Source organism: Gopherus evgoodei, chromosome 7 (assembly GCF_007399415.2).
Source record: "Gopherus evgoodei ecotype Sinaloan lineage chromosome 7, rGopEvg1_v1.p, whole genome shotgun sequence".
In the NCBI taxonomy this organism is placed as follows: Eukaryota; Metazoa; Chordata; order Testudines; family Testudinidae; genus Gopherus; species Gopherus evgoodei.
In genome coordinates, this window is record NC_044328.1 from 16842468 (window position 1) to 16863416 (window position 20949).

Here is a 20949-nt window from a genome sequence, read left to right on the forward strand (position 1 = left end):
TAAGACACAATGGTAGACGAAAGAGATGCAGAGTAGCCCACTCTCAATTTCATCACACCTCTCACAACATTGGGTGGTTTTGTTAAAAGTACCAGCTCCAGTAATCACGTGACTGTGAGACAAGCAGCTGTCATTTTAAAAAGCCCTCATGGTTGTGGAGAAAAGTTTGAAAAAGGGATCTGAGTGTAACCCCCACCCCAAAAAAAGTCAAACACCAAAAGGCAAATAACAAGAACCCAAAATGGTAGGGGGTTTTTTAAAATAAAATCTCATGATTTTTAAGCCACTTGTGATTTTTGAACAGTTGGGTTTGGCAGTATTGAGGCAAATGTGAGGGAAGGAAAAGGTAACAGTCAAAAAGTGCTTTTCTGCATAATTAGCAGTAGTCTCAGCTCATTATCTGCTTACCCCTTGCAGATAGGGTTGCCAGGTGTCAGGCATGTCCAGCTCCTAGACACCATGGCTCCATGCACTGCCCCCGCCCTGAGCACCAGCTCTACAGCTCCCATTGGCCGGGAACTGTGGCCAATGGGAGCTGCAGGGACAGTGCCTGCAGGCAGCATGTAGAGTCCCCTGGCCCCTCCACCTAGGAGCCGGACATAGCAGCCGTGTGAAGCCAGGGCAGACAGGGAGCCTGCCTTAGTCCTGCTGCGCTGCAGACCGGGAGCCACCTGAGGTAAGTGCTGCCTAGCCGCAGCCCACAACCTGAACCCCTGCCTGCACCCCAACCCCCTGCCCCAGGGCGGAACCCCCTCCCACACCCTAACTCCCTCCCAGAGCCTGCACCCCAACCCCCTGCACCAGCCAAGTCCCCTCCTGCACCCCACCCACCTCATCCACAGCCCAGAGCCTCCTGCTGCACCCCAAACCCATCATTCACAGGCCCACCCCCAAGCCCGCACCCTCAGGCAGATCCCTCACCCCCTCCCACATCGCAGTCCCCTGCCCCAGCATGGTGAGAGTGAGTGGGGGTGGGATACAACAAGTGAGGAAGACGGTGGAGTGAGTGGGGATGGGGCCTTGGAAAAGGGGCTGCGCAGGGCGGGGCATCAGGGAAGGGGCATGGCAAGGGTATTCGGTTTTGTGCAATTAGAAAGTTGGCAACCCTACTTGCAGATTGTCTTAAAGAGACTACAAACAGCCCCACTGCCCCTGCTGCCGCTCAGAGCCTTTCCAAGCTGCAGCAGAGTTACAGCTGATCTGTTTTATCACTGCACAGGAGGGAGGGAATTTTAGTCTTCAGAAGTTGTTTTCTCTAGTTATTGTGAGGGGGGTAATATTTCTCCTATAACTAAGAAATTATGTTTTTAACTTGAAAGGTGAGGAAAGGGAAAAATTCAAGAGTTCTCTTTCAATTCCACCCACTGGGATCCAGCAGTATTTATCAGTTCAAGACCTGCAGAAACCCATTTATTTAGAAGCAAAAAGACTCATTTTGGATTCATTTTCAGGCAATTTGGAAAGGTCGCCCTCTGGTGGCATATGGTTTCTATGTAAGTGTTGAAATGAGAAATTGAAATCTAGTCTGTTTTAAAAACTGAGTTTAAAGTAGTTTCAGGTGCTATACCAGCCTTAGACAGCCCTTACCATTTTTTTGTATGCAGTGTTATTCTAACCATGTCAGTCCTAGGATATTAGAGACAAGGTGGGTGAAGTTATAACTTTTATTGGACCCACTTAGTCCAATGAAAGATATTACCTCACCCACCTTGTCTCCCTCCTATTTTTGTGATTTTAAAATTTCTTCAAAATATTCCTATTTTTGAATGTTTTCTTCCCCACTCCCATATTACTATATATAAAAAAAACCCACACAAATAACTGGGGGAACTGATTATAGTGATACAGTGACACTGACTATGTACAGAGTACTGGCCAATGCAAAACAGAAAACATTTTCCAGTCTCTTTCAGTTATAATAATCTTAGGAGCTACTTGCAATTATTATTATTTATTTATATTATTTTAGTGCTTAGGAGCACCAGTCATTGTCCAGAACCCCAGTGTGCTAGGTGCTGTATGAACACAGGAGAGAAAGTCACTGCCCCAAACAGTTTATAATATAAGGCTCTGTCTACACTACCACCTATGTCGGCAAAACTTTTGTCACTTAGGGTGTGAATGTTCCACCCCCGATTGACATAAATTACACCAACATAAGCGCTACTATGCACAGTGCTGTGTCAGCAGGAGAGCTTCTCCCAGTAGCATAGCTTCTGCCATTCATAGGGGTATGTTTTTTATGCCAATAGAGAAGCTTCTCCCACTGACATAGCTTCTGCTGCTCATGAGGGGGTGTTTTTAATGATGACAGGAGAACTCTCTCCATCAGCATAGCTTCTGCTGCTCGCAGGGGTGGTTTTCTTATGCAGGAAAGAGAACTCTCTCCCATCGCCAGAGCATCTTCACCAGATGCACTGCAGCACTGTAGGTGAAGGCATGGCCATAGTAATGGTAGTAGGTAAAACATTTCAGACAGAATTGTCATTTTATGTTGATCATGTCCTTTGAAAATTTCAATCTGTCATTCAAATTGTGCCACCAACTTGAGACAGGGTGAGGGCCTTTGTGAATGAGTGAGGGCGTGATGCTGTTAGTTGTTGTGTCTGACTCCAAACTCACTTTGCTGACATGGCTGAACTTGCCACTGACTTATCTCTGTTAGAATCTCTCAGGATGTACTTGACAAGCTGGTTTCCAGCAGTGAGGTATGAGGTAGTGTCTTTTGCTACCAGCTTATGCACTACTGCAATTCAGATCCTTGTTGGCTTCAGGCAACTTTAGACAAATGAGAAAGAAAAGTTGTACATCAAATCATCTGTATTTGGACTTGAATTGTAGAGCACCCTGGAACTTTTCGTTGACGATTGAGCTAAAACTAGAAGCGGTGAAAAAAATTGTCAAAAAGTAATTTTGGCCAAAAAAAAATATATTTTAATTGAAAACAAAGTTTCAAATACATTTTCTGTTTTTCAGTGGAAAACTGGAAAATAATGTTTTTTTCAAAAGCTGCTGATATTATGGGTTTGATTTTTCACTGAAAAAGCAACCAAAAACATTTTGGGAAGGTTTGACAAAACCAAAAAAAGGAACTTTTTTTTCCCAAAAAGCATTTCCAATGGAAAAACAATTGGCATTTTTCTAGCATCTCTATTAGAAACCTACATTGTCTTTATTTGAATTGTATTATTTGAGGGAATTGTCTTACTGTGTGTGGATGGAGGAGAATAGCTTCTATAATCTTCTAACAAATAATATTACATACAATATATGCCTACCCGTTATAATGATCTTCCATCCTCAGTAGCACTGGTTTTTAGTTGCTTAAATGCTTCTCCGTGCTGACAACATGAAAAGTGCAAGCCCCCTATTTATGTACAAAATGAATATAGCACAAACAGCAACAGTACAAACAGCTCCTCACTGTCATGTTACTGATATAAATCCTAACTTGGTGAGATAATCTCTAGAGAGGTGTGAAGGTACTTCAGGATTCATGCCCATTCATTTTTTGGCCTAAATGACATTGGGTCTGATCCATGCTTATTGAAACCATTAGACTACAATGGCCATTGGAGCTGGCCTGTTGTGAGGGGCCTGGACGCATTCAGTGATATTTTTTTTGTTATATATCTGATCTAGGTATAATCAGTTTGGCAGAAATAAAAACGACTCCATCAGGCTTTGTTCAGACCAAAATTCAATAAGCTATAGTTGCAGCTTTCTGGAATTTCTGTTTCTGTTTCCCACAGAGCCTGATTCAGAGGTCAAACATGGCTTTGGCATATCTTTTGTAGAGCTCAGATTATTGATAGATAATGTCAAGTATCACAGGGTAGCCGTGTTAGTCTGTATCCACAAAAACAACAAGGAGTCTGGTGGCACCTTAAAGACTATCAGATTATTTGGGCATAAGATTTTGTGGGTAAAAAACCCACTTCTTCAGCTGCAACCTGTTAGTCTTTAAGATGCCACTGGACTCCTTGTTGGTTTTGATAGATAATGGTCCCTCTCCCACCATCCCATTTTGGAGATCTGTTGCTGTGTCTTGACCATGACAAGATGAAGGACTGATCATTTACTTTGTTGTTAACTTGAACTGTGTCTCTGTATCACAGCTTTCTTTGTGCAGCAGGTGGTGTGTAATATTTAATATGAAGAGAGCCTTTTATAATGAATGTTATGGTGAAATCTAAATCAGCAAACAATTTTTAGACTAGATTAATGTGTCTATTTTCTAGTAATCACAAAGATATGTAAATAATGTTGCACATCTGAATTGCTACTAGGAAGTGTTTGTGTTGTTACCCTGCAGATCAAGTCATTTCTCCTGCTGATCTAGCTAAACACTCTCAGATCTAAGGCCAAGTGTTTAAAAATTATGAGCCAAGGTGAGCATTAGGAACATATCTGTCCTCAGCATAATTTTTTCTTTATTCTGTTTATTTATAAATTGTCTTGTCAATGTTGAGGAAAGTGAAAAATGAAAACAAGACCAAAATGTATTTATTGCTGGGATTTTTTCTTTTCTCTAGATCATTTTCCCTTTTCGCACATACCTGGTATTGTTGTCTTTGCAGAAGACACTGGAGAGTCTTTGGGAGCTTGAGTGATGAAGATTACCACCATGTTTGTGGAGGGTAAATGCCAACTGCTGTTAACCAGGTCATAGTTAGGCTCTTGCTTGGGAAATTATCTTTTGACTTTAATAAATTTGCTAATTACCATTCTATCTTAAACCTCCTTTTTTGGGGAAGGTAACAAAGAAGGTGTGAAGGGGTACCTCCATCTGCATCTGAATTCCACATATTTCCTTGATTCCTATCGGTTTACTTTTTTCATACTTGAGTATAGAACAGACTCTATTTTTATACCAGTGATTGATCTCCTACTGATAGATCACCGCTAAGGTGCCTATTTAGATTTTTATTACATGTAGCAGCAGTTTTTGACACCATGCTCATGAAATATTGACCACTCTCCTATGTGGTGGATGGAGTGGCCCTTCAATGAATTTAGTCCTTCGTCTTTGAGTGACCCCAGAGTTAACGCTAAGCAATCCTCCCCAAGGGCTCTCAAGCTTGAGGTTTCACAGGGTTCCATTTTATTACCACTCCTATTCAACATGTATGCGAAGCTACTGTGAGACATTGTTAGACGTTGTGAGCTTCACTGTTATCAACATGCAGATACTTCGGTCTAAGTCTCCTTTCCCTCAAAGTCAGATTTTACAGTTACTTCCCCCATGACCGAATAAGGAAGATATCTAAATGTAAGTAAAAGGGACAAGATTTAATACTGCTAAGTGGGAAGAAGAGGGAGGCATTTAATAAAGAAGTTGAAAGACGGCATGTACCAACTATTGAGGGTGTATGCCTTCCTTTTGCCAAAATGGTGTGCAAGTCTAGTGATCCACCACTGTTCTTAGATTCTCAGGTAGTGGTAATGGTCCATAATACCTTTGATTGTTTACTGCTGTCAAGGTGGTATTACCATTCCTCTCTACTGAAGGCTTCACAAAGGTTATTTATTGCTGTTACTCCAATGCATTCTACTTAAAACTGAGTTTGAAAGCCCTTCAAAATTTGTGCCTGCCTCCTTCATGGGATATGCTGGCAAAAACTGAGCACTGGTGCTGGAATATATATATATTTCCTTTCTGTTAATTTCCAGGGACAATTCAGTGTATAGTTGATTATATGTGAAGCCCTGAATAGTTTAGGACTCAATTATCTAAGAAACCATCTTTTACTATATGTCCCCTTATGGCAGCGTAAGTCAGCCGGGATGTTCTGGCTGTTGGTTCTTTTCTTCAGAACTGTTGAGAGGATAATGTTAGGTGTCCTCAACTCCCAGTGACATTATTGGGAAGTTGAGACTCATTCAGGTGTGGGCAAGATGTGAGCTAACTGCTTATATATGGTATACAGCATTTCACTTTAGCCCAAAACACAGCAGTCAAGTCTGAGACCAGTACCACTGATTTTTTTCCAAACTTAAAAAACAGTCTGTGGTTAGCCGTTTCTGAGTTATGTGAGTGTTTTAAGAACTCTTTATTCAAGGGTTTTTTTTCACAGCTGAGTAACCTATTGTTTGATAAGCAAGCACATTATATGGTCTTTTTGGAATGGAAAGCAAACAGTCTGAAAACTAGCTGCTATATATGTGAGATGTAATTATATCACAAAAGGAGATTTTTTTTTTTGTATAATCCTGGTACACCTACTGCCTGTCTTATGTACTTATGTTTGCATAACTCAACAGTTAATCCATATATACTTACAAAATCATATATTTAACCATCCAGAATCATTCTAAGATTAATGTAGTTAAGTGTTAAAATACATATTTAATCAAAGACTCTAGTCTCTGATAAATAATAACCAGTAAAAACTGCCAAAAGGGCATATTCTCATCTTGGATGCGTGAGGAATTATACATGCAAATCCCCAAACACGAAGAGGAATCTTTCCCCCTCGAAACCTATTTAATCGGTGAACAAGAACAGTTCTGGGGCTATTCCAGACTGTCAGGTACTAAGCAATACAAATTTATAACCATCCCTGAAATGCTTCTTTTCTTAAGGTAGACTGTCCAATCCAACTTTGAATTCCTTAGCTGTTTTCTGAACATGTTACAACCTGTGTGTGGTTAAAACAGAAGCAATGCATTCAGTTTCCTATTTACTGTTGACAGTTTTATTCATGCATAAAGAAATTTGGGCAGAGAACTTGAAAACATGACTTTGAGAAGAGTAAGTAGGGATGAAGATGAGAGTTGTTAGGCTGTGGGATAAACAGACAAACGATTCCATGTTGAAAATATGAGAGGATTACAAGTTTGTTCAATGCAGTGAATGACAAGGAAATTATTTCTGAACACACAATTGAAAGCTTGACTTTAAAGCAATATGAATTATCTTGATTTGAAGTTAAGAGGATTAAAAGAGTGTAAATAATTCAAGTCCCAGGGGCTGCATTTGGAGATTTTCTTAGAATTTATACATGTATCCACTCGGGGGAGTACTTTCCATTAGGTATTCCTTTTCATGTATGTTTTTGTTAGTTTACTCTTCCTTGAAGATAATAGCAGCTTTATTATCCCATAGAAAAATAAATATTCAGCAAACTAAACTTAGCAAAACAAAGACGATAGAAAGAGCCCGGGACCTCTCCTGCCCCAATAGCTACTTCCAGGAATAAAGTCCCTTCACAAATTTATAAAGAGAAAACACTAACACGTTAGTTCAACAACTGGCTAGAAACCACATCACTTATGGTGAACAGAGCATTTAAAAATAAATATTTGTCATTGTTGACAAATTGATATGACAGACTGTGTGTGTGTGTGTGTGTCTATCTGTGTAGATAGATAGCTATAGATATATTATTGCTTGTTTAGCTCTATACAACGAAAATGTTGTCTTGTCCTTTAGAGCTAATATTAATATAGTCTATTTTATATATTCTCTTATATTGCACTCATCACTGTACTATCTGTATGCCTTCCAGCAGTACTATAAGCAACATGACCACACACCTGTCATGTGGTGTTTGTTCTCTCATAGTCTCCCCAGGTGGAGAAGCATGTGTAGTGGGGCATCTTATTTTGGTAGGATCTGGGGGGAGGGGTGATGCTATGTAGAGAAGGCAAGGTCAGAGAAATGTGCCTTGAACTTTGAGCAGAAAGTGGTAAGGTTTAAGTCGGTCCTTTGCTCCTGGGCAAGTTCATTCCAGTCTAAGAGCAGTTCCCTGAAAAGTTCTCTTTCCTATACCAACAAACTTCACCTTTATTGTAGAGAAAGTTCCATTGTGCCAGAGGAGTGCAGTTGTTGACCGCAGTCTTCATCCTGGAGCTTTAGGCTGGTACCCTGGACTCAAGCAATAGAACACCTTCAAAATAAGGATTGAGACCGTGAGCTTGATTCAGATTTTATGGGAAGACAGTACAGAGAGCGGAGAACAGGTCTGATGTCCTTGTTAGCCTGTATTGCTGAGGAGATACATTGCAGTGTGCTGTACTAGATGGAGTTGGCTGCATACCTCACTATATCTCATTGCTATAGTCCACCCAAGAAGTGACAGAGCTGTGAATAATTGAGGCTGGATTATCATGTGCCAGGATGGGAGTCCTTGTACCTCAGCAATCCCTGACTGCCATAATTGGAATGGATGGGGCAGCAGGACATCCCTGAGACAGAAGAGCACAAAGAGCAATCGTATCCCCTCTTGAGATGTGCCAAGTGCTTACTATATGTAATACAGGCAAGTCGCATCTTAGGTGCATTTAACATGCGCGAATTCAGCTTTGCACGGTCGGCAAAAACGGGGAAAAAAGAAAAATAACAATATAAAAACTGCATCTGTACTGGGCGATTCTGCTCGCCATTTAACTCAATGAGTGTTTCACTATACGTGGTTTTCGTTTTACATGCAAACCGCGGAACGGAACCCCTGCGTAAAATGAGACTTGCCTGTACTTCCAGTGACATCTTATCTGAATGATTGAATCTCTTAATCCAGAAGTGAGACTGGTTCGTTCAGCAGAAATCTATTCTCTTCTCAGCGGCCCTAATCCAAAAAGCATTTAAGCACACTGAGGCAGCCCCATGGGCACAGGATTTCTGTTTCCACCTGGGCATATAGCAATTATCTGCACTATCTATGGATGATTCACAAACAGAAAATGAGGCTACAGTAAGGGTTGAATTCCAGCTTCCATTGTAACCCCCCTATTTCAGTCATAATCAATCATAGGAATTATTTCCTCTCTCTACTTAAGTTCACCAGTATGAAGGAATAGTTGTATTTTGAAATTGGTTTATGATTTAGTAAGGGCTTGTCTACACAAACAAACAGTTTGCCACAAGCTGGGGTGTAACTCTACCCAACGCTAGCCTGCCTTGCACTAAGTAGCTGTATGGACCCAGCTGCCTCACGCTAAAAGTTCCCTCGTGCATTTTGAGCTACCCCTGCTTTGAAATGGGAGTAAATTAAATCACACTAGGGAAGTGTTAGTGCAGGCCCACACAGACATTTTGTGTGCAACAGGCTCTTGTGGGATATCTTTAAACCTCAGCTTGCCACAAACTAAGTGTTTGTGAAGACAAGCCCTGTGACAGAAGAATTAGTAATAAGATTTAGCCATAATTTAGCAGTTCATTAAAGAATTGAGCTACATGTTCCTTTTGTGAAGCAGATAATTATTATTCCTATTTGACAAGTATCAAAACGGAGGCACACATCAGCTGGCATGCATTCACCCAAGGATGTCATAATGAGATTACTCTGTCAGTTCTGTTGCGTATTATAGGACCCACAGTGCTTAAGATTTACTTCCAATTTCCATTTTGAACACCATATTTGATTTTCTCTTTTCTTAAATTTCTTTTGGGGTGAGGTTTTTCATACTGTAGCCCACAGTTGTATTTGTTTGGAAGTTTAGAGCATAACTGGCCCAACAAATTGCAAAGGCAACCTTAATCCTGGAATTTCCTGACTTTTGAGTGTCTGGCTTTGCAACATTAATAATAGTCTTTTCAAGTAGTCTTTGGAAGTGTGTGTGTGTGTGCAGACACAATTACCTAGGTATTTAAAAATGCAAACTGAAGGGAAAAAATAATCATTGCGAACACAGGAGAGACAGACTCCTTGCTCTTAGTTCCAGTGCCCAGCCCAGAGCAGCAGGAGCAATCATTACAGGGAAAGTCTGGCTTCACACCAGTAGCCTTGGTCTGGAGCTTGCTAACTCAGCGCTGTGGGCATGGTGCACATACACTCTGATCATACAAAGGAGCTGTGAGGGGGTGGAGCATGCTCAGTGAGGATGGAATCTTTGGTGATTTTAACTGCTAAACTCTAAGAGGTCTCTCCTGAGCATGTGCAAACTGAGATTTTTTTCCCAAGGTTTATAACTTGGCCAATTTTTCATAGTAACAGCAAAAGGCATATCACTAATACAAAGTCATCCTCTTCCCCTGAGAAGTTTCAAGTCCCTCGTCCAAAGCATGGGGGCACTACAGCATCTCAAAATAAAAGGTCATCTGAATTTTTTTTATCATTGCAAAACAATATTTTTTTCTCTAACCTTGTTCTCATAAATGGCTGGACTGTTTTGGCTGAAATTTTCCAAAAGCATTCAGCCTGGGGCAGACACCCAGCACGGAAAATTTCAGCCCAAATAGTTAAAGAATGGCAAAGTAATAATCAGCTGAAAACAGGGTCTTATAAATAAAAAAGTGTTGGGCAATCTTAGTAATAAGAGGTGCTACCAGCCCCACCTATAATATGTGTGAGAGACAGATTTGTTGGAGGGTGGTTAATTTAGTACTGGTGAATTTAGTACCAGTCTTTTCAACCTCCAAGATGAGGATGGAGCCCCTGGTGAAAGATACCCAACTGATAGTCCCAGAGACTGCAACCCTCAATTCATCCACAGAATAAGTACAGCAAAGGCAGTAAAAGTGCAGGTTTCCCCACACTAAGCCTGCCAGGATGCCTCAGCTCTTCACTTGTCTTCACTACCAGGGAGATCAATGCTGCTTCCATTGATGCGGCAGGTGTTGATTTAACGGGTCTAGTGAAGACCCACTAAATCAACCACAGAGTGCCCTCCAGTCGACTGTAGTACTCCAGCGCCCCCAGAAGAGTAAGGTAAGTCGACCGGAGAGCATCTCTCATCAACACAGCGCAGTGAAGACAACGGGGTAAATTGACCTAAGCTACGTCGACTTCAGCTACGTTATTGACGTAACTTAGGTCGACTTGCCCCGGTAGCGAAGAGAAGCCGAGTGAGAGTTTAGTTAGTGTCTTCGCTGCGCTGCATCGACTGCGCTGCTGTCCGCTCTCTGGTTGACTTCCCTTACTCTTCTCGGAGAGCTGGCTTATCGGTGTTGACCAGAGAGAGCTCTAGTGTCGATTTAGTGGGTCTTCATGAAACCCGCTAAATGGAACCCTGCTGCATCAATTGCCTCAATCTCCTGTAGTGGAGACAAGCCCTTAGTCTGTAGCTCTGAGTTCTCTGCTGAGACTGCTAGCAGGAGGTGCAAAGTGTGTTGGTGAGTCTTCCTGATGTGGATCTGAACTGCACAAACTCATCTCACATATGCCAGCAGATGATAACATTTGTTCACAACCAAGCCAAGCTGAATATAATGGGCCTGATTCTCACTTATTCTAAAGCACCTTTAAAATCCCTTTTCACTGGTATAAAGTTGGGTGCCCATCACACCACCACAGCAATGTAAAGGGGCCTTAGCATAACTGAGAATTCAAGCCACTATGAATCCTTTTTGCCAGATTCCTGAGCAGAAGTGTGAATAAGTAGTTTAAAATATTTGTGAATTTTTTTGCCACTGCATTGTAGGCTAATTTTGTAGCCTTGTGTACACTAGGTTTTCACAGTTTACTCCTGAACTGTGCTGCTCTGTAAAAATTCACCAAAATGGTTATTTTTTCATATCAAACTCCTTTGAAGATGTTAGGATCTTTTCACTACAAAATCTGCCTTTGTTCAAAAAGAGGCTCAATTTTCACTTGAAAATTAGCTCTCCCCGCCCTCCAATAGTTTAATTTCAACTCAATATTTCTTTTTTTGGAGGAAAAAGCTATGAATTTTCTTATGTATAATGGAAGATGAAAAGCTCTAGTATTTCGAGTACATGCTGTTTTGCTGTAAATATTTTGCACACCTCTGTTCCTGTGTCATTCAGTCCCATAGGTTGATATCATAGGAGCTTTGGATTAAGCCCATAGTTAGTACATTTTGTTGTTTAATTCACTGTTAATCTCATTTTTAATTTCTTACAAACTGGATCTTTTTAAATCTTGCCACTTAATCAACCACACACAGATCCATTGCCACAAGCCCTAATAATAATTAAAAATTACAAATATCGTCCTTCCACTGCACTTGACCAATACAAGCAGTAATGTCATTGAAAAGTCATGGCATGTTCAATAAATTACAAAAGCAGCTGAGTACTTATCAAATATGTGAAAACCTAATATTCAAAGGCTATCTTGTGCACATCAGTGCTTATGTATTATAAAAAAAAATACAAAAACAATTAAAGCTATTCTCACAGGGGTCCTTCTTGCTGAGCCCAAGATTGGAATATGTAATAAGTCGGGGATCTTCTGGGGGCTTTGAAGTGAAGAAGGGTGAGGGGATGCTTTTGAAACTGCCAATTTATTGCTCATAGCTGAAAGCAGAGTGTCCATCTTGGTTTCTGCATAATCAGACAAAGAGAAAGTCCTTTATAGTAAGTTCTTTTAAAACATAAGTTCAAATATATCTGTTAACATGCTGGACGTTAAAAACGGGTTTAAATATTTCATGAAAACACTCAACTCAAACGTATTGACAGTGGAGCAATACTAGACTACTGTAGAGCATTCTCCATATTTTTTGTTATCAATCATTGCCACCAGGGGGCCATTATGTTTCACAACTGAAATGAAACATCTTTATACTAAATGAAAATGGTTACATTATGCAACTTGCATACACACTTTATTTAAATCAGTAGCTTTAAACCAAGTCTGCTGTAGGTTTCTCATTCAGATTTCCATTCTGAAAGGCTAGCTGCCTGTCAGAAGCTTGGCTTAGACCCACTCCTGCCTGATCAAAATGAGTTGGCTTGATTTCACTGCATAATATGCACCACCTGTGTTCCAGAGGAACTGAATTGGCACCAATGTGTTTTCATTTAGGCCAACCTCTCTCTCTCTCTCTCTCTCTCTCTATATATATATATACACACACACACACACATATATCATTTTTGGTCCCATCACAAATTTAGATTCTTTATGAAAGCCTGGCAGGTTTTATGTGGTAATGTACCACAGATGATATTTCAAAATTCCAAGTGACCTTGTTTTTTATGGCCTAACATTAAGCATAAACATATTTCACTAGAGTGATTGCTGGGTTGGCTACTGCTCTAGTGGTCATTAGCAGCCAGAAATTAGTAACACAGCTTTTTCCTGTATAATAACGCTACAAACATAATAATGTCCGTGGTCTTATTTTTGCCAAGGGGGACAACCAAAACAGTATGTACATTTTCTGCTGTTTCATCATGTTTTCTAATGTGACTTGATTCATTATCTCCTGGTAATCTCCCTCACCATTACTAAACCTTCATTTGCGTGTCCACTCTATTGTAAGCTTTCTAAAAGCACACCATTTATCATTCAACTCCTTCTTGATTAAAAGCAAAAAGGAAACCCTAGCCTTCTCAGGAACACAGGGTGGTTTTCTTGTATCTTTATGTTTTTCATTCTTTTCTCACTTATTTGAAGGATTTGCATGAACATTTAACTAACAACTTTGGTTCTGGTAAAATAAAGTTTAATCATGGAATAAATTAGGTTAGATTTTCTTTCCAAGAATCTGCCAGCACTTTACCACTATGATTTTGGTTCTTTATTTTGTAGATTCAGGTTTTTTTTCTTTGAATCTAACAATTAAAATATAAAAAGGACTTTGGATGCAAAAACAATTAAAGTTATATAAAGAAAAAAATTCTGAAAGGATTTACAATACAACTAAGTCCAATAGTATTCTGGAGTCTAGTAAATAGGATTTATTTAAAAGGAACAATGTCAAGAAGTTTATGCCTAAAATTTTTCATATGCTTTTGGGTTGGCACGGGTGGGGCAGAAGAGATTACAATATGAAAAACGCACATTTTTATGCCATTGAAAACAGTTACCCTCCTCCTCCATTTAAAACACAGAGCTGTAACTACAGTACTGTGCTAATTTCTGAGAGCAAGAGAGTGAAATTGACTAATCCAGTTCATTTTCCAAGATTAACAAATGCAAAATGTAAACAAAGAGCATAAATGACAAAAAGTAAGTTACACTTTAGGGTCATGTGTCATTCAACTTGACATCAAATAATTTGACTTGTAGTGCTAAAACTAGTAACCCATACTTTGATCAATCAATTCAACGTTAGCAAAATATGCTGTAGGACAATTGGAGTTTCTCCCCATCCCTGCCACATGCTGGGCTCCAAGAATCATTCACCATCATAGATTTGGTTTCTTATTTAGGATCCTATCACCTTGGCTTTATAGAAGTCTCATCTGATGTCAGAGCACAATTCAATTGGCAGAAATAACCCATTTTGCATATATGTGGTGGAAGTTTGTGGTTTTCGGTTTGAGAACAAATTTATTTTAATGGAACTATGCAAACCAGCACTCTTTTCTAAAGCAACCTTTGCTAGCTGAATTACAGAGTTCAATAGTGTTAACCTTCTGGAAGGCAAACCACTGAAGACTCAAGAAGCTTCTTAGCTGGTGTAAGTTAGTGGAGAGCCACTGATTTCACTGGTGCTTCACTGAAAATCATTTACACCACCTGAGGATGTGGCTCAAGAAAAGGTTAGTATCACAGAAGATACAAGATTGGGACTAAGGTGCTGCAGAATAATAGAGTAAATGGAAAACAATGTAAGAGCAACAAAAGAAAACCTATTCTGACACTAAGGCCCTATTTACTATGAACAACTGGACACTTGGAAAAATGCAGTAAAAATAACGTATTATTACCTGCTTGGCGTAAGATGTATGACAATTTTTCAGGAAAACTGCTGCAATTGATGGAGTGTATACAAAAAAAACAACTTACAGGCTAGTTACTGTAGTAGCAGGAAATCTAAATTAAATCTAATTATCTTTAATGTGGCTTTCTTAAAGTGTTCTTGAAATGTGAAGTATCATACTGTGTAAATGAACTTCTACACACTGCTTTATAAAATAAGTTAACTGCTCTGCAAAAATCACTATTATGGGTTTAATTTGTTTCACAGAATTCAACCAAATGCTATTAATAAAGTATTTACTTAATAAAAGCAGCCTTTACGCAGCCAACTGGAATGGCTTCAAATACAAAAGTGACTCTAGGTTTCTTTTGGATTATTTGTATAAGCAAAATATGTAATGAATAGACTTGAAGAATAAAGTAAATGAGTCAGATTCTGATCTCTTTTAAATGTGGAATATACAATCCAGAGAGACTGTACAGTAGTTGCATCTGAAGCCAATCTACAGTTCACCTTTCTGATATGGGCCAGACATCACACCTCACGTAGTATCAACAGTTACAATACTCTCCTAACCACTGTATCTCAGAGAACCCAGTGTATCCCACCTATTCTTTGCACAGACTAGAACACCCATTGTGTCTACTGCATTCACGTGTCCAAATATAGCTCAGATCTGAGACTCCTCCAGATACCTTGGCCACCCATATAATGAGCCAAATTTATCCATGGGGCGACTTCAGTGAGACCACTCCCATGCTTACAGTTAATCATGTTCTTAAATGCTTTGCTGAACTGGAGCCTTACCACATTACTGTGAACTAAGTTTTACTATTCTCCTTTCAGAGGTAGTTGAAAAAAAGGCAGACGGGTAGCTCGCTCAAAGCCACAAATGAAGTTGGATGTCAGAACCAGGGTTGAAACTCTGGCTCCCAATAAAACTGACCAAAAATGGGGGGAGGGAAGGGGAAGAGAAAACAACATTTTTGTGAATTTCCCCCATTTTCCAACCAGCCCTGGTTCCCAGAGTATATACCGCCTCAGCCTACTAGAGTACACTGCTCTCTACAAAAGCTCATTAGATTAAATGATACCAATGCATCCAAAGCAAGAAATCTTTTTCTATACAATGCAGTAAAGTTGAGCCAACCAAAATTGCTCACAAGCTGACCTGAACAAGCCCCTTCTTGTTCACACGTTCTCAGCCATTTGCCTGGTAATCTCATTGGCACGATGAAACTGACTATATTTTTCCAAACTCGCATTTAGTTTAACATTGTCGGCATGAGAATAGTTGGAAAGTGAATAACAGTCTTCTTGATTATTTGCATTAGAATAGCATGTAGAAACCTGAACCAAGGTTCACAACTCCCACCGCGCTAGTCGCTACTGGACAAGTAACCAAGTAGAGAGTTCCTGCCCTCTGGAGCTTACTGTACAGGTAGGTACCAGACAGGAAAAAAGAGGTAGACAAAACAGACAAATAGAGTGGCAGTGGATAGTATTGATATGGAATGTGGTATATTTCCATTAACACAGACTGAACACACCTGAACACCAGATTAACTATTCCACTGGGAAATGGAGCAGTGGGCCCTAAGCCTAAGTAAATGGCAATAAGTTACATTTTTATCAACTTATTTTAGCATCCTTCAAATTGAGGAAATAACTAATATCTGCAGCTGCTGCTGCTACTCCTGTTACTCCTGGTTGCAATCCAATCAAATTCATTTTGAAAAGAAAAGAATTCCCTTTAAGAGGCTGGTATCCAACTAGGGAGGGTATAGGATTTATTCAGAAGCACCTCCTGAAAATAGAGAATTACATTTAAAAGATCCTCTTTTGAGGCAGCTGCTGGATAGGAAAAACCCTAGGAGACCATTTCCACAAAGAAAAGAACCCACTCCTCTTCTCCTGATACTGATTCAGATTTGACAAAGTATTGAGTAGATCTCCTGTTGGTTCCACTTTTGAACATAAGAAAAAATGGATATTCCAGTAATTAAGGGAAAGGCTAAAAGTACATATTTCTGGGTCACTGAAAACAAGAGACGCACAAGGGAAATGTTCCCCCACCCACACCCCAATAAAAAGATTTATGCCACACAAATAGTTCTGTTTTGACATTGCAAAACCAGGACTAAAAGATTTCTACATTAAATTTTTGAAAAGCTTTTCTTGTGTTGTATCTTGAAAAAATAGTTATAATTCCTTCTTCCAGCCACAATAACACATTTGAGAGAGAGTGTGTGTGAAACTGGGATACATTTTCACATAAATAGACACATAGTTATTAAAATTATTACTGCATGTGTTGTCTTTTTAGGATTAATATTATATCTTTTCAGAAAATATACTGAAAAGGAACTTTACCCTCCCTTCTTACTCTTCAAACACACTTCAGAATCCAGTTCTGAACTAACCAATTAACCACAACTCCCACAAGAAAAGGCCATGATGGCTGGTACTTTATACCTATGTAGATGATCATCAAGTGAATAGGTCTAGTTAAACTATATTTTCAAAGCTCATATTTTAAAACCCTATATTATTTCCATTATTACCAATATATGTAATTTCTATATATTTTCAAAACTTCATTCTACTACTATTCCCTCATTCCTGCATTCTATTATTTATTTATTTTAACAATATTGGGCTAAATCAGCCCCTGGTGTAATTCCACTGCAGTCAATGAATTGTCAATGAATGGAAAAAAGGCACAAGTTAGAAATAAGGCACAATTTTATTTATTTATTTTACAGGAAGGGTGCTTAACCAGGGAAACAAACTTCCAAGGGAAGTACAATATGGATTCTCCACCTCAGTATAGTTTTCCCCATCTGAAAATCTATACTGACCTCACTGGGGGCCAAACCACCAGGAAGGAGTACCTGGGTCACAAAAAGAGATCATCCCTGGTCCAGAGAGACACCATGGTGCGAACAACCAAAGGAAGGGACACTAGATCACGAGAAATCTAATCCCCAGATGTGGCCACAAGGACGTGCCCCAGCAGTGAATCCTGTGACAGTAAATAAAAAAACTCTTGAGCTAAATTTAGCATTGACAACAGCAAGCTGAACTCTATGGATGGCATTGAAGTTACACCTCTTGTAGCAAAGATGACTTTGTTCCCATTGCTTTTTCAAAATTGAGTTTTTGACATCGTTTCCATTAGCTTTATGGGATTCAGGCATCCAAATCGCCTAGGAGGCTTAGAAAATCTGTCTGTATGTATTAATCATTTCATCATATTACTTCCATTGTGTTGTGTACACACAACTCAGGATTATGATGACACTTTGCTGCTGCTTAGAGCAACACATAACTACTGATGCTCCCACTTTCCTGCCACTGCTTGGCACTGAGCACCACCAACATACCTGCTAGATTTTAAAGACATTCATTAAAAGATGCTGTGTGTCAAGTGAAATGTCAAAGCTCTGATGCAATGAAAATAGTGTTTATACCTCAGTCATTCTCTATCTGTGTCATAAACAGATAAGTAAGAGTTAATAGAACAGAAGTGCTTCATATCTCTTTGCCTGGAAAGGGTTAACAAGAACAGTGAGCCTGGCTGTCACCTGACCAGAGGACCAATCAGGGGACAGGATACTTTCAAATCTTGAGGGAGGGAAGTTTTTGTGTGTGCTGTTAGAATTTGGTTGTTGTTCACTCTGGGGGCTCAAAGGGACCAGACGTGCAACCAGGTTTCTCTCCAATCTCTCCGATACTGGCTCTTATAGATTCAGAATAGTGAGTACTAGATAGATAAAGCGAGTTAGGCTTATGGTTGTTTTCTTTATTTGCAAATGTGTATTTGGTTGGAAGGAGTTTAAATGTGTATTTGGCTGAAAGGAGTTCAAATTTGTATTTTTGCTGAAAGGATTTTAATTTGTACTTGTATACTTAGGCTGGGAGGGTATTCCCAGTGTCTATAGCTGAAAGACCCTGTACCTATTCCATCTTAAATTTACAAGATCATTTTTACTGTTTTTCTGTCTTTAATTAAAAGTTTCTTGTTTAAGAACCTGATTGTTTTTTATTCTGGTGAGACCCCAGGGGAATGGGTCTGGATTCACCAGGGAATTGGTGGGGAGAAAGGAGAGAAGGGGGAGAGAAAGGCTAATTTCTCTCTGGCCACGTCCAGACTAGGGTATTAAAATCGATTTTAGATACGCAACTTCAGCTATGTGAATAACGTAGCTGAAGTCGAATTTCTAAAATCGAGGTACTCACCAGTCTAGACGGCGCGGCATCGATGTCCGCGGCTCTCTGTGTCGATTCCGGAACTCCGTTCGGGTTGATGGAGTTCCGGAATCGATGTAAGCGCGCTCGGGGATCGATACATCGCGTCCAGACTAGACGCGATATATTGATCCCCGAGCAATTGATTTTAACCCGCCGATGCCGCGGGTTAGTCTGGACGTGGGCTCTGTGTTAGGATTACTTTCTCTCTCAGGAAGAGTCTGGGAGGGGGAAAGAGAAGGAGGGAGGAAGGTGAATTGTCCTCTCTGTTTTGTGATTCAAGGAGTTTGAATCACAGTGATCTTCCAGGGTAACCCAGGGAGGGGAAGTCTGGGAGAGGTAATGGTGGGGGAAAGAGTTTGCTTTTCTTGTGTTAAGATCCAGAGGGACTGGGTCTTGCGGGGTCCCCGGGCAAAGTTTTGAGGGGACCAGAGTGTACCAGGCACTGGAATTCCTGGTTGGTGGCAGCGCTACAGGTTCTAAGCTGGTAATTAAGCTTAGAGGAATTCATGCTGGTACCCTATCTTTTGGACGCTAAGGTTCAGAGTGGGGAATTGTATCATGACAATCTGCCAGTCCATTCTTCCCAGGAATAGCATCATTGCACAATGGAGTTCAGAATATAATATACAATATTGCTACCGTTGGAAGATGAAAGTGAAAAGTCATATTTAGGAAAAAAAAAAAGCCCTGAACAGCAGACGAATCAAAGTGACATGTCAGTCATTGCCAGGGTTTTGCCTAGCTGTTCAACAAACGTAACACATCGATTGCTGATATTATCAAAGGAAACAACATTTCCAACCACATGGGAAATATGACAGAAAAACAAATGGCGTTAAATAAACAGTAGCAGAAGGAACAGAGAAATATTGATTTATAGTTTTCTCCCCTCTGTCCTTTACAAAAGGTCCCCTTCACCAATCCACCACTCAAGTCATGGAGATAAATTCTTCATCTCCTTCCTGCTTTTCCCATTGTCAGGTACATAGTCTTTTTGTCTTCTGTTCAAAGCAGCAACAGAGTGATACTTTGACCTCCTATATCAGCAGTAAGTCTGTGATTACTTTGAACAGATGCAGGAATGGCTGGTTTGTAGCAGGAATCTTTTGAGTGAAAGCAAGGTAGGTAAGAATAGTACTAAATAATGCTATAAGAAAACTACCAATACTAGAACATCGTGAAATAAAAGTAAATATTGTGGAACTAAATGGACAAAAAAAATGGTGACATCTTTCCCCCCGCAGGTCCCCTGTTCAAGTCTAGCCGAACACAGTAATGACTCTCTCTAGCTGGAGGCAGGGGTGACAAGATGACTCACAGTCCTGGGTACGCCAGGAAATGTCACAGAAAGCCTCATTGCATTCCATGGATAAGCATGGACTAAAATCCCACCCCTAAGCAATCATCAATGGCCCCACCCCAAAGCACAGTTTCAGGGGAGCAGAGTAGCAGACTTTGCAAGTGAACTGCTGCTGATGCTTGCATCTCCTATGTAGGGTGACCAGATGTCCCGTTTTTAAAGGGACAGTCCCATTTTTGGGACTTTTTCTCATATAGGCTCCTATTGCCCCTGACCCCATCCCATTTTTTCATAGCTGCTAACTGGTCACCCTACTCCTATGTGATCTTTAAAAGCTCATTCCTCTCCCTTCTGTCCCTTTTACTGCCATAGGAAATGTCAGCGTGACTGCCTGAATCATGTCTCTGATGGATTTAAGGAATATCAAACTCTATTTTAAAAGCAGAAGTCATTAGCAAGTATCTGGCTAGTGACAGCTTAAACAGTGAATGAATGACAATTTAACAGTTAAGGTTAAATATATTTCTCCAGTTTATCACCATTCATTTCCCCGAAATGTAGTAAATGTTCAGGAGGAGGACACCATGAATTACACAGTATGGCAGATATAACTATCAACAATAGACTATGCTATCAAAGCAATTCTAAAACAAATGTGCTAAACAATGCCAGGGATCATCATGTTATATTAATGACTTCATAATGCAAAGCTCTCATGTGTATGTGATATATTGAAGGCAGAGCTCTGTTAGTCAATAATAGCACACCTGTCGTGGTAATGATGTATGTACTGTATATTAAGCAAATGGAACAGGAGCTGTGCATGACACACCATG